Raw genomic sequence first — 15,478 nt, forward strand, 5'->3', positions numbered from 1 at the left:
GCGGGGGCTGGGCCGCCGGCTCTGGGGGGAGAGGCGCCCCACCTCCGGAGAATAAAGCCCGCGCTACGCTCTCTGAGAACTGTGCACGAATGAACGAACCACACAAAGAATCTATTTGGCGACGGAACAGCGCCCTACAGGAAGAAAGTGCCCGCACTCGGAGCGTGATCAGGAGCGCGACTTTTTGGCGCTCTTTGGGAGCAGCGAGAAGGAGGCAGAGGACAGAGAGTCACAGGGGGGCGCGGGGGCAGGGGCAGCACGCGGCGAACTCCCGCCGGTTCCGCAGCGGCCGGCCGGGCTGGGAGCGGGAGCGGCGCGCGCCGAGCCAGGTGAGGTCGGCGGCGGCCGTGGCGGTGCGGGGCGCGCCGCCCTACCTGGCCGCGCGGGGCGGGGCGGGGCCAGGCCGGGCCGGGCCGGGCGGCAGTGGTCCAAGCCCGGCTTCCCGGCTGCCGGCGCGCGGCTCCACGGCCCGGCGGAGTTTCGCGGGAGTTGCCGTTTTGGCGCCCAAAGCCCCCTCCCTAGCGCCGTTTCCGCGGCGCTGCCCGGATGCCGGGCGCGGGGCACCGCGAGGGCGGGCCCGGCGCCCGAGCCCAGGCTGCCGGGGTCTGCGGGCTCTGCTAGGGGACATCTGGTGGCGGGCACGCCTTTGGCTGGGGCCGGGCGGGGTTTGGGCCGGGGTTGCCATGGCAGCCTCTAGCCAGGGCTGGAGCCCCACGCCCGCCCGCCGCGAGGGAGCTGGGGAGCTCCGAGGTGTGCTCCAAGTGGACTGAACCAAGAGCTGGGAGCAGGGGGGATGGCGGGCCCGGGTCCCTCCCCCGCCCCCCAGCCCGTCGGCCTGCCACAGCAAAGGGTCCCCGTGTAGTGGAAAACAAGAAAATATTCTTTCCTCTGGACCTGAAAGGAGGCTTGCAAGAGCACGGGGGGGCTAGGAGGGAGAGGGGAGCTGAGGGATTGTCGCCTCCGTCCGGGAGTCCTCGTGTGCGTGTTGCTCGCCTTGACATTTTATACCCCACAGCGGCCGACTTAGAGCCGGGTTGCACGTCCCAGCCATGAAGTTATGTAGGTGGGGCGGGCTTTAATTTGCTTATATCTAATGATTTCAGGAGCCTCACTTTAAAATGGCGGCATTGAGTAGACACCCCTGCTAAAGGCTCTCCCGGCACCAGGGCCACCTCGCGCAGCGCTGCTTTTGCTTCTGCCGTTAACAGATGGCATGTGCCGCTGCCCCTGCCGCTGCCCCTGAGAGCAGGACCCCTTAGCCTCTGGGTTTGCGCTAGCAGCATAAGGTAAGGCTGGAGATGAGTTGGGGTTTGTGAGAGTGACTGCCTTCCTAGGACGTCGACGATATAAAATGCCTTTTAAACTTTTTTTTTCAAAATGGCAAATAGAAGGAAAAAGTAATCCTGCAACTTTGTTGCAATTTTAGGGCTTTGAGCTTTCTCTTTCTTCCTTCCTTCTCTTTTTCTTTCTTTTTCTTCTCCTACTTCTTCTTCCTTTATATACGTATACATTTGTGATTTAAAGGAACTTCTTGCATGGCATATCATCAGCAAATGCTTTTACCAACTAATTTCCCCATGGTCATGCGATATTGTGAGCAGCGCCGCAGCTTCCTCGCAGAGCCCTGTCTCTTCCCGCTCTGGAGCAACACATTTGGGCAGCTTGCTTTTACTACCGGCCTCTGAAGGGCATGAGGGGAGGTTTTAGGAGACTATTCAAAAGGTAACTTTAGTTTTTAGCATTCACACGAGAAGCTTTTATGCTAAGAAAAGGAAATTAAATCAAGAAGAGTAGTGAAAGTTGACATTTAGTGATTCATTTGTGTAGTTTTGTCATTACTGTGGTGGACCTACTGTGTGTTTTTTTGACTAGTGTCCATTGATTGGTATAGATAGATACAACAGTAAGGGTGAATTTATCGTGTTGCTATAATTACGGTAGTGTGTTTTAGAGGAGTTCTTTTTCTCTTAGATGTCCCTAAATTGCTAGTGTTTGTAAACTGGGCACGGATCCCCACAGCCTCTCTCTACACGTGTTAAGTTCATAGGGAAGCATCAGTTAAAACAAAACCATTGCAAGATCTAGTTTTGAAAGGATTGCTAATTTTTTACTATGTTGACTCCCTGGTTTAATCAGTATGTCTTTGGGTGATTACTGATACAATGGTCGGAAAGTGGACTGTTGAAATAGCTGTACAAATGGCTAGACATGAATGTTTAATACAATTCATCCGAGGTTTTTTTTCCTTTGATGAAAGGCTTATTGACAATGAGGCTTACCAGAGACCTCGGATTTTTCTGATTATATTCACATTTTCTCTTTTACCTATGCAAATCTAATCCTTAATGTTTAAATACTCTTTAAAATTGTTTTAGAAAATTTCCACGATATGCAGTACTTTTGGGAGGTGCTTTCATATTTATTGAAACTTCTCTAAACATTGCCTAAAAGGACTTTTGCCCATAGCCCAGCTGATATTATTCTACCTCTGTCCACTTTTTACTTCTCCCAAAGCAATAGAAGCTCCTTGGCTGGCAGACTCTCCTGCTGTTAAATTTAGGGAGCTTTGGAAAGGGGGCAAAGATATTGCTTTGCACCTACTAAAGGACGGTGCAGTTTTCCTGCCCAGGTGCTGGAGTATGCCTAGGAAGAAAGAACTGAACTGTTTACAATGGAATTTACTGTGTAACAAATTTTTCATCAGTTTTTCAGATTATTGTTGAGAGACACGTGTGGGGCAATTCATTGCTTCACATTTGAAAGGAGAGTTCCTGCAGGCAGAGCAATAGATGCTTGCATTTTTGCAAGGCGTGTGGGGGAGGACCAGAAGCAACTTCTCCCGTTTTTTAGTGATGACATACTTAGATCCCAGTTCAGTGAGCTTTGCTTCCTGATGTACCGTCTTGATGCTGAATGACTTCGGACCAAATGCATCCTTTAAAAGAACAGTGAAAATATTAAACCTTGTGGCCAAAATAGAAAAGCCAAACTAGTGTCAGAGACATTAGGAGGAAGTTTTGCCAGTTAACGTTCTGCGGCTTCATATAGTGATGAGATTGGAGACCTTGTAAGAAAACACGAGTGAAGGAGTTTGTCAGAAAAAAAAATATTTTGAGAGAAAATTGATATAGTGCTGGGCTAGAGGTGGTGACTGCATGTTTTGCTCTACTTCTAAGAGCTACTTCATTTCTCTAATTTCCTTTGCTGCTTTAAGCACTCATAATGATTCCCAGGACTATTATAAAGTACCTTTTTTCCCTCAACTGTCCACTCCAGCCATTTCACAAGGGCTGCTTTTTTTTCTTTTTTGAGGAAGATTAGCCCTGAGCTAACATCTGTGCCCATCTTTCTCAAGGGTTGCTTTTTAAGGGGGGTAAAACCTAGGAGTATAAGCTGATATCCAAAGCGTCTTTGTTATCCCCTTGCACCCACTGCTTACCTGAGCAATGCTTTGCACATAGTAGGTGCTTTTTAATTCGTTTCTTAAAATGTTAACTTAAAAAGAAAAAATGAATAGTTTGTAAACTCAGAGGAGCAGATTTTGTGCACAATTTTTAATTTAAACAGAAGACATTTTTGTGCACTTGCAAGAACCTAAAAATTTAACGTAGATCAGAATGTTCTCCTATCTGCCTGTATTCTATTTGCCTCAAATGGGGTTCCTTGCTTCCCATTGTACTTTCAGGCACTTGCGTAATTTATCCTTTTGACCAGTAGCAGTATTATTATCTGCCCAGCTCTACAATATGAAAAAGTAATCACAGCAGCTTGGGAAAAACAGGTTTTGTCTTTTGAGGCGGTACAGTACTGCACGTGCGGGAACAGCGACAGTCTCTCGGCTGCTGTGCAGATGCTGACAATATAGTTTGAAGCACAGTTTTGCTCTCCATCCAGCTGTCTTTAGATGTGAGAGGGAGGGGAAGGAAGAGAGGGAGGGGAAGGAAGAAAGGGAGTGAGAGGCCCTAAAGTGATGAAGATTTTCATTCCTAAAACTTCACACTTATCCTACTTATAGCACAATAAATTCAGGAAAGTGGCAGAAATTTTTCTGTCTTAAAATAAATAATGTTATCTGATAGGATTACGAATAGGGCTTGGGGCATAGCAGACAAGAATAAGTTACAGTACATGTTTGACAAGTAATTTGATCCTGTAATTAAAGTTCGATAATGGTCACTGCCATGTTAAAGCTATCAAATGTCTGAAACAGCACACAGGTACACTCACCTTTACTTCAAGATTCTTCCATGCTGTTGAGTTTTCTTATGACAATTCTAGTAGGTTGAGCAGATGGATTTGCCCCATTATAAATGTATGTGATAGCAAGAAAATAGAAATCAGAAGTTTTTTCCTTTGTGAGATTTTTCTGCCTCTTACTAGGTGTGATAGGGTTCTCACTTCAAAAATAGAAAGAAATTTGTGCCTCAGATAAAATGTGGTGGGCATTTTTCCTCTAAGAAACTAAACTGTGTTTGGGAGCAAGTAGTTTAATTGCCAACCCAAAGGCAACCAAACACAAATTATGACCCAAAAGAAAGCAATTAGCTCTGTATTAGTGTGGACTTTTAGATCTTAAGAGAACCAGATGGTTCCGTGGCATCCTACTCTTCCTGAATGGTTGTATATTGCCTCAAGGAAGCCAAAAGGCGACTTTGAGAATTAGGATACATAAGGTATCATTTACATTATCAGGTGTTAATGACATCCATGTGACCTAAAAGGGATCAGAGAAGATTTTTTTCCAGATCGTTCTAGTAAAGACACAATACAAATCCATCATTTAGTTCAACTTCATGTTAAATTGAGTAACTGTTATTAAAAGATTGATGGGGAAAATAATACAGTCTGGGAAGAGGGACCTTATTTTTATTTGAAAAATAAAAGTACTCCCAAGTTGTCTGGGCACATACACACAAGCACATGTATGTGCATGAGTGTGCAAATTACTCGTCATTTTAGAACATTTTATACAGCTATGCATTGACTTCTTCCTGGAAGATTATAGGAAAATACCTATTTTTTACAGCAATCCTCAAATTCTAAGAATGAAAGAAAAAAAGGCTCACAATAAACTGTAATAAATGTCTGTGTTAAGTGATGTCTCTCTCAGGCTCAGTAAAAGAGCTGGGGCTCTGAATGTTCAGCTCCAGGCAGTTAACTTTTAGAAAAAGGATACATTGCTCAGACCTCAAGAGAAGCAGGAGTGAAAGGACCTTGATTTAAATAGGTGAGTGTGTGTGCGCGCGCGCACATACACTGTATATGTATGTGTGTGAATATGCATGATATACATCTATATACACATATATATGTTCACATAGATAGATCTCAGACAGCCACACCCACACATATTCTCCCTCTGTATGTATATGATGCTTTTCAAGAAACAAGCACAGTAATCCCAGAAGTCTTTATAACAGCCTTGAGAACAAAGTGTTAAGGAAAAAAAAGGGAATCTGATCAGAGATTTAGGAATCAATTAGGCACACTTGTTAAAATATTATGTTCACTCTCAAGTCCTTCTTCCATCAGCGTTAAGCTGGCTCACGAGTAGAAGGAGTGATTTGTTTCCGACTTTAGGCAGGAGGTTGTTTTATGCCGGCACAGTGGGTGAACCCAAAGGGCCCAGAAAGAAAGGGCCTCCAATTGAGAAAGGCAGTCTGGACAGAAACGCAGTGGTTGGCACTAGAAACTTCCAGCAGACTGTTTGATCTCCTTAGGCCATGGGAGCATCCTAGAGACCGGCAGTTTGCTGGATCTTGTGTTCCACTTTGGATCACTCAAATTTGCTTAAAATTGTCCTCATCAGATACTTTGAATCCTGAGCTCTTTGGCATTGCCTGCAAGTGGTGTGGAAATTCCAAAAAGGTTTCTTCAGGCTTATTCAAGTTTCCCTGAATGTATGAGTAACTCCTTATTGGGCAGGTCACTGGGTCTCCTAACCTCACATCCCTAGTGCCTGGCACATAGTACTCTCTCAGTAAAAGTTTGTTAAATAAATGGAAGACTAGATTAGTCTTTCTGACTTATTCTTGTATTTTATGAGCATCCTTCCTGTGATTTCAGGTAGCATTATCTCTATTTTTATTGACCAAAAAATCAACAACAACAAACAGACTGAACCCTAGGTTAAAATGTCACATTTTATGTTAAATGAGAGGTCACAGTAGCAACTCTCTAACAAGTTCAAGGACAAACAAGCAATGGCAACCTTAGGGCTGAGACCTGGAAGAGTGGCCTGAAAGCCATCTGCTATTTTCCTGTCACCTGTGGTCGCATTTCGTATATCTCTCACACATCCAGGGAAATCAGTCTTCAACATGAAGTCATGTAGGAACAGTTCTTCAAAACATTGTACCAGATAAAAAAGGAACAAAATAAGAAATACTGTGACTCAGATGCCTTGTGTCATCTATAGTTTAGAAAGTGATGAAGTCACAGACAAAAACCAAAAGGGACATTGGGAGCTGTCTCATTTTCAGTCAAACACTGATTGCCCATTTAGAGGTTGAATTTGCATAGGTTTTCATTTACCAAGATACAGGTATGAATAGTGCCTCTTTTTCCTGTATCCAGAAAGCAAAGTCCACAAGGTAGAAGAGACAAGAGCTGCCATTTCAGGTCCTCCACAATCATCTTTTGTGTCCAGAGGACCATCAGTCTTTAGGTACAACTTGCAGTCTCCCCTTATGTGGCAGTATGAAGAAACCAAACAAGGGGGTGTTTTCTGGGGGGATGGCCTGTTAGCAAAACAAGAGAGTGAAAGAACCAGAGAGCTTGCATTTCACCTTTTGTTTGGTAGTCTTCGACCTTTACGCGGGAAAACAAAACAAAGCAAAACAAAAGTACCATGCATATTAGCTTGGGCACATATCCCATAGTATAATTCTTCAGTTTTTTGCTTTGCAAACTGGGAAAATGAGATTGTCACATAATATTAAGGTGGCAGCTTTATTATGATTGGATTCATGTGGTATATAGTGGTTTTTCTGAGTTCTATATAAAATTTATAGAGACACATTCAACAAGACTCATGGAGCAGTGGTGGAGATCGCATTTCACCTCAGTGCCCAAGCGGAGTTTGCATTTATCGAGTGAAAAGTAGGCGTTCAATAAATGGTCCAATTGTCAGTGCTATTTTGTTAAAGGACGCATTGGTGTTTCTCAAATTCTTGCTGTCTGTGATCGATGAGGATCCAAAAGAAGGGGAGTGTACTTCTTTTCAGAAGTGATTTTGAGAAAAATTTAAAGTCGTTTATGTCAGCATTTTTCCTAAGTAATTGGATAGCATGAAGAAAAACCTTATTAGCTCACCCTGAAGTATGAAGTGAAAAACAGTACATATTATAGGGTCACATTTTATGTCTAAGGGCTTCAAAATACAGAAAAACTTTGTGGGGGGAGGGCACAGGGGTGCCTCGTAATCTGATCTGTTTCATGAACGCCTGTAACAGTGGCCTCAGCTGCAGACCAAGGTTGTGTCAATAAGTGCTGTGCTGGCTTTCTGAAGCCAGGGTCCAGGCTGGACGGACAGCCTCCCCAGGGGAGCCCCTTTTTTGAGAAAGACCTTGGGCTTTGGCGGAACTTTCGACTGGCCAACTAGCGGCCCTCCTACTGTTTATTAATCCTCTTTCTCAGAGAGATAAACCTGGTTTTACGGGGGCACTCGTTTGGACATACTGAGAACTTCAATGTAGCAATAACATGAGGGCACAATGCTTTTACTTTCTGACTGAAACTCCTCCTCCAAAGCTCTTTTGTGATTGTAAAGTTGACAGGTTGGACAAATGTGGCATAGGGCTTGGCATTTTGCAGTGCAGGAAAACGATGAGAATACCTCCATGTGCTGTGGAGAGTGTGATAATAATAAAAGGATCTCAAATGTGATTCCCTTAGAGAGCTCTCATACATGCACGTACTTTGAAGTTGCACGAGTCATGTTGTGGGGTGGTGAGAGAGAGAACGGAAGGGAGAGGGAGAAAGAGAGAGAAATCAGCTCTAAGAAGCTAGTTCCTTTTCTCTGCGATATTGTAGTCTGCTCTTCTCTCTCTTACTCCTCAGGTGCATGGAAACTGTGGTTCTGAAAAGTGATTCTGAATTATCAGGAAGCAGCTAGGCTGTCTAATGCCTGATTCTAAACACTTTTACTAACGTGGTCTATTCTTCCTGTATTCATTAAAATGCAGAAGTTCAAGTAACTGGTTGTGTGACCTCTGCTAAGTCATTTTTTTTGGTAAATGTTACATTTTCCTCTTTCAAGCCTGGATTATATAAGAACCCTCCTTATTGCCTTCCGTGTTTCCCTAAAGAAATTTCTGTAATATTTTTAGCCATCTAAGAAAACAGTTCAAACAGAGGCACGCAGAAAAGGTGACAAGCAATGACAGGAAATGCTGGTTGCACTGGTCTCCTTCATAACTTAGTGAGGCCACAGCTGGCTGATTTGCTTTTAACTTCCTGTTTGGGGGCTATTTGGGTCAAAAGTAGCAGTGTTTTCCATATAGAGTGTTTTTTTTTTTTTTTGCTTTATTCTGTAAGACCACAATAAATCTGTCACTGGACTGCATGTTTTGTATATTTTATGGACTGTATCATGTGGTTTGAGTTTAATTTAGAAGGCAGTGCTTTTACAATCAAGATTCCCCCCCCACACACGTGCAGCTTTAGGGTCTGGGATTGCACGGGGCCTTCGAAAGTTTATAGCTCTATTTACACAATAGTGATTGCTGGAGGAGGGTATTTCCTGCCAGTTAATGACTGGTTGGAAAGGCCAACAGTCCGAATCCAGGAAGAGAGGACCATTCATTAAATGCCATGAAGGACCAGGGTGCTTTTATCATGAAATGGTGAGGAGAAAGTGAAACCACGTTCTGCCTTTTGAAGAGCCCAAAGCAGCGTGGGCAGAGCTAGATAGGGATGTGGCGCCTAGTGGTATGGAAAATGGAGCTTCTTTTCGTGATGGGCCCAACTAACTTTCCCATAGATTGCCAGAGGAGAACTTGAGTTGGGAGGGCATTTCCTTTAGGTTAATGACCCGGTGGAGAGAGGACAAATAAAGATGAGAGCCCCGAACTAGCTAAGTATTAACTGCCTGAAAATGCTCAATTTACAGGTGTTACAACCACCTTAAAAACCTTTAAGTTCACATGATTGAATTTCCTAATTAGTTGAATAGCTGATTATTTGCTAAAGTGGACAAAAACTTAGGAATGGAAAGAATTCTCTCTTTTCAAGGTCGGTTTGGGAGGACACACATATTCCATTTTAATTGCCTAATGTCATGAAGGTAAATAATATACAAGAAGAGCGCTTTGCCTCTTATGAAAGTACCTTTGAGGGATGTAATAGTTACCATTTAACCTAAGACATTCCCAGGAAACCGTTTCGCCCCCAATGTAATTCTTGCCTGCTATAAAGCCGCTGAGGTGTGAAGAGTTTGGCATTGATTTAGAGCAAAAACAGAATAAAACGGAGATTAGGTTCACATCCAGGAATTCCCGACTTCCTGGCCTGTCCTTCACTCCCTTAGATTCCCAAGCCTGCAATTAGACAAAACCTTAAGTGTTTATAAAAGATAAACATCTGTTCCAAGTCCTTTAGTAAATACCTCCACATAAGGGAGGTTGTGTGACACCCCTGCTCCAGAAGTTGGCTTGGTCTCTTACCTTGAAATGTTCATTGCTTTCATATCTTCCAAATTTGGTGGGGGATGGCAGGGTTGGGCTGGACCTCTAAAATACAGACAATCTTTATAGGCCAGACACCTGGATTTCTTCATGGGATTGAGTAATCTGTCACATGCAGAACAAGCCAAATATTAAGTTTCATTTTTGTGTCTGGAAAACGTCATTATATGCTTTTTAAATATTCAGTAATCCAAGGATTGCTGGTCATTACCGGTTCACAAAATCAGAGTTTTCTGAAGTTTAAAACACTCTACAAATAAACTGTATACCCATTACTGTTGTCATTATTAGATGATGCCTCAAGCAGATTTACAAACAAAAAAGTGACTGGATGAACTAAATATATAAACGTGATTAGATTTTTTGAACATCTTTGAATTTGAATGTTAAGATATAGTAAAATTTGGGTAGCTTAAAGACAGTGTTCTGATTTACAAAATGTTTTGGACTAAAAACAAACAAGGTTTTTGTAAGCAGATGTTCTATTGGCCTGAATATTAACACTCATTTATAATTAGCAACACAGCTGCATTTAATTAACAATTCAAAACCTTAAAAGTATCTTGTTTTAAAAGGTTCGGTACCCCTTCTGTCTTCTTGACATTATTATTTTGTTTAGCAAACCCTTTCTTTATAGGTTATCCAAAAATATATTTCAAGCTGGTTCAGGGTTAGTTACCCCAGTATGTATTAGTGGAGTATGTATTAGTGGCATCAGAATTAATGAAGGTTTACCCTACCATATGTGGAGCCAACAACATTACCTTGTGGTGTGAGAAAAGTCTATTTGTTCTATTGTTGTAGTTTTCAAGTAGTGGACAACAACTCATTAGTGCAGAAAAAAATCCATTTAGTAGGTTGTGACTAGCATTTCCTTTATACAAAATTGAAGAAAATGTCAGGAGATATCATGTAGTAAGTTTAGGTATTTTTGATGAGACTGTTATTTCAGATCCACGCACATATATACTTAGGATGTAAATATGTTTCTTACTATTTGTTGCTGTCAAAAAGGTTTAAAAGTCAATGTTTTACTGGATGTTATCTCAAACTGGGTCAGAAACTTTTTTCCTCTGTTTTTGAGGGGAAGGTGGTCATGGGCTGCTGGGGCTTGGGTGCTGACATACTGAGTGATGTTAAGTACTTTGACAGTTAGGTGTCTGTTTTTCAAACTGAGAAGTGGGACATATTGTTAAAGGAATGCTATAAGATTTAAAGTCTAGGGTATTTTGTAGTCTCGAGGGGATATGCTTTATGTAAGTATTATGTATTTACCAAGTGGTATTACTAGAATATGAGACACAGAAAATAATGCTAGCTAGGAACAGAAGCCAAAAAAGGACGTCTTAGAATAAAAACAACTGAACATCTTGAGATGGCTGGGTATGAGGTGCTTCTAACTGCAAAAGAATTGTCAAAAAATGTAAATATAGAAAAAAGTCCACCTTATTTTAGGTTGAGTTAAATGTAAGTTAAAAGAGTTCAAAAATTTGTTTTGTTTTTTACAAATCAAAAATGGTCATATCAAGAGAGAATGCATTTTCGAGAAGAAAGTGGACTTTTAAATAAATATAAATGTACACGTTTACCGTACATTAGAAAAAAACCTGTGGGTGGCTATTTTTCCTCTTCCGTGAACAAAGGCACACATTAAAATGAATTTAAAAATTGGGGATTGGAGGCATAAGCCAAGAGTCTGTTAAATATACCTAGGATATTGATGGGAATGATTATACAGATAAAGAAGACAATGGCCACATAACCTTTTTAATTACTTTTCTGTACTGATGAGACTTAAGCCCAGTACTGGATTTACTCATATGAAGTACTGAGTATAATCCATTAGGAGATTGGGAGCATCCTTAGAAGTCTGGACGATTTGTGCATATTCCTTTGAATTAAATAATTGTTAGAGGGTAGGAAAATACTGCCTTCTGGGGTACTGTTACATCTCCAGTAGGATCATAAGGATCTTGTCCTCACCCCCCACCCCCAGTTCCCTCTCAGTGCCGTTAAATGTCTTTTGGCGCTGGACATGTTGACTTCATTCCCAGAGGTCTCTTCCTGTGGACGTCTCTCAGAGCTTTAAAGCACTGCCGCCTTTTCAGCTCTGAGGATTTGAAATGCAATTAGGCTTTTCATCACAGACATTTAAATGTTAAACTTAAGTTACTGCTCTGAAAATAAAATGTTATCTCAGCTCTGAGTTGGTAACTAAACTCTGTCGTTGTAAAAGACTTCTATCTCCCGCTTCAGATAGTCCATATTTAAAACTTAAGAACAAAAAAAGACATACACATCTAATGGTTGTGTAATTAGCAATCAATTTATGAAATGAGATGTAAAACAAATTAAACACCATAATAAATTGTTGCACCATCAACCAAAAAATGTTACATGCATTACTCTATTCATGATGATAAAAACTAAAATATGTTGATGAGTGAACCTGCATACATTTCCAGATCTTGGGAGTGACAGGTTTCAGCTATTTTTTAATTCTGTTTGTTAAAGCTGTTTAGAAAGCACTAATACATTCTGTTTGTTAAAGCTGTTTGGAAAGCACTAATACGTATGTTTGCGGACCAGAGGATAACATTGCCTGTAGCATCCATTTCACTGTAAACAACGTTTACAGGGTAGCATAGAATAGGTGGAATAAGGTGTGGGCAGGTTAAGTGTGAGTTATTCAGGATTTGCAGCTGCCGAAAGCATGTGGTTTGTTGTGTGTTTTAGGCAAACAAAATTAGTCATTGGTTTGGAGTGTCAGCTACTTTTTCCACTTTAGCTTTCTGGTTTTTTTGTTATGGAGTACTTGGAAAATTAATAACGATAAGGGAAAGCTATGTGAGAAGGTGTGCTACAATCAACTAAACCCCAAGCTATCATTCATTTCATACAGCATTCTTGCTTTTCTCAGTCTGTTTGCGAAATAATGTGATCCCTTGCGTAACACATCTGCCAAATTACCTTTAGGCAGAACTCAAGACCTTTGACAGGTGAATTAATTTTGTTTATTGTAAATGAAAATTCCCTCAGAAAGCAATGAAACTGTGAGGGCAAACTGTCTTCAAATGAAGAAGGAAGAAGAAAAGGAAGTGAGCGATGCGAGATCTGCTGGTCTTTTGCTCGGATAGTCCCTTATACCATATTCCTCATGTTTGTGGGGCTCTATTGGACAAAAGAAAATTAAGATGTTGGTATTGCTGTTGGTAGTTTTTCCTAAGTGATAAGTGAGGAAAGTCCCCTGGTCCCAAGAATTGCCGCCATTGGCACTTTCAGGAAGCCTGCAATGAGTGGACATAAGGGAGACAAAAGCCTGATCCTCTCAGCTCCAGGATGGGAGCTCTGGCTCGTGTTGTTCCTCAGGTGGGGTAATAATTCAAACAAAACAAAACAAAACAAAACCCTCTTGAAATGAAAGATTTGTTTGTTTGTTTGTTTTTAAGTGAAAATAAGTTTGGTTTCCTTAGATCTCTATAAAGGAAATGTTGTGAAGCACCCATTCAGACATCTGAGACTTCATCCTTTCAACTTCCTAGAGTTAGGACAGACTTAGGAAATAAGATGCCAGAAAATAGAATCAACAACCATTGCTTCTGTATCATTACGGGTCCCTTTCTGATACGATTGGTGTGAACGGTGGTCAGAACCCTGCTCCTTCCCTTGTCGCTTCTGCTGGCAGGCCCAGACAGGGCGATATCTGCTCTTGGAGTTCTTGGGTGGCAGCATTTGCTACCACCTTCACCTCCGGGAATGTATTAGAACTTTATATCAATCTTAATATCTGTAGGCAGAAGTTTATATATAGGAATAAAATTTGAACCCCCATTTTCACACCCAATAAAAACGTCCTATAATAGGTGTTTATTTAGAGTCAACTGAGGTTTATCGAACAATTACTGTATGCCAGATGCTTTGCTAGGTGCTTTTGTTTTGTTATGACAAAATTTCTTTTAGCTGTGAAATACAGTTGGTTCTAGCCAGGCAAGTATTCTCTTTGGCATTTAATAGCTATCAGGCGAAAAACTGCACCTTCGGTTCTTTGCTCACTTTTTAATCGAACCCAATCCCCCTCAAACACAGTAATTTCTTCTTTGTCTAATCGCATTCTCTTAATCATTTGGGGACCATCTCATGACCCATGGTCTGCCTCTTCCATCAGCAAGAATGATTATTTCTTTATAAGTCAAGCCAACATCAATCTCTTACTCATCTTGATAGACCAAAGGACTAGTTTAGCCATCTGGTGGATGGTACTGCAAGTAGTATAGAAATACCACAGGATGAAGAGTGAGGAGTCAGGAGCGTGAAATAATGTTGAGTGAAAGTGCTGCTGACACAGCCATGTAGAAAAACCTAGACCAAAGTTGGATTAAACTTGTGCAAAATGCAGAGAAGATAACAGAGCAAGACCTTGGGAGTCAGTCTCTGACCCCTGGCAGTGGCCGAGGCAGCCAAAGGAAAGCACCAGAGGAGGAATCTTTTTGTGTCACAGAAGCAAAGGAGAAAGAAAGTTTCTAGAAGAGGAGGGGGGGCAGTCAACAAATACCACAGGAATTGTATAAGTTGAGCCCACTGGTTTTGGTATTTAAGAGGTCACTGGTGACTTTTTAGAAACCAGAAGCCAGTTTACAGAGGGTTGAGAAGTAAATGAAAAGTTGGGAAATGAAAGTGTTAATGATTACTTTTTTGAGATATTTGATGATTAAAGATGAGAAATGTTGGAAGTTCACAAGGATGTAGGATCAAGGGGAGGAGGAGTTTTATTGTTTTTAAGGTAGGAGTGACTTAGATGTGCTTACTGGCTGACAAGGAGGTCGAGGTGAAGCAGAATTTGATCATTGATCCTACTTTTACTCATCAAATGTAGGATATAAGAAGTGTCTGTAAATCACCAAATATGTACTGAGTGCCGACCCTACTTGACCAGCATCTCTAAATATGCACAGTATTATTTGGGCAGTCTGATTAAGTAATCCATGAAGAACTCTGGTGTTTATTCTTTTTGCCCTTAAGGCATAGGATTAAGCTTGTCATAAAAAACCTGGGATAGGTTTGGACCAAAAAAAAAAAAAAATCAGACAGTGTAATTCAGCCAAAATAATAGATATAATTGTTTTTAAATGACTTTAGGGACAAGTCAGTGCTGCTGAATTAGTGAAAATGTGACTGACATCTTTCTATAGGTCAGGTTCAATGAAAATGAAAGAGAAGGTGGGGGAAAGCTATAAAAAATAACGAGAATTCACATATAACTACCAAAGATGTACTTTCACTCTATGATTTCCCTTTAGGCTGGGATTCAGCGTCAGTCCTTCATGAAGTTAGAAATTTTAACGTGGGCAGCACCTTCTCTGTGTTGTGTCTGGCAACTTCAGTTTTTCATTGATTTTATATTTTAACGTGTAATTAAAAAAATAAACCTTAGGTCCAGATTCAGTTCGCCTCATTTTAATCATCCTCCCCATTCACTCTTCTTGAACATATTTTGTTCTTCCTTTCTCAGAAGCTGGTGATTATTGGTACAAAATATCTCTAACGTAAGCCTTATATTTAATGTCTAGGTTGACGTCAATTCTAGTCAAAGAGAAAGGGTTACTGCCTTGAGGTTCTGAAAATCCTTTTTACTCTAATGACAAAAATGATGCAAATTTTGTGACATATTGAAAAACTTAAATCTTTGAAGTTATTGTAAAAGTACTAATTATCTAAACCAGCATTTCCCAAACTCTGTTTATTTTGCCACATGTTCCAGGGGAAAAAAGATTTCTTAGGTGGAGTGCCTGGGA

General features: G+C 41.2%; 1 protein-coding gene across 9 annotated transcripts in view; it reads left to right on the forward strand.

Annotated features, from left to right (window-relative positions):
* The first annotated feature begins 288 nt into the window (after positions 1–288).
* The window catches only part of MBNL3 (muscleblind like splicing regulator 3), a 109,337-nt gene continuing 94,147 nt past the window's right edge, over positions 289–15,478 (forward strand). For 6 of the 9 annotated variants that reach the window (XM_046673261.1, XM_046673264.1, XM_046673263.1 and 3 more), the window contains exon 1: positions 1,118–1,286. The gene's annotated coding sequence lies outside the window, so the exon portion shown is untranslated. Of the gene's footprint in view, positions 330–1,113; positions 1,287–15,478 lie in introns of those variants that run through there. The other 3 variants (XM_046673260.1, XM_046673268.1, XM_046673267.1) reach the window with 3 other exon arrangements.

Source organism: Equus quagga, chromosome 10 (assembly GCF_021613505.1).
Source record: "Equus quagga isolate Etosha38 chromosome 10, UCLA_HA_Equagga_1.0, whole genome shotgun sequence".
Classification (NCBI taxonomy): Eukaryota; Metazoa; Chordata; class Mammalia; order Perissodactyla; family Equidae; genus Equus; species Equus quagga.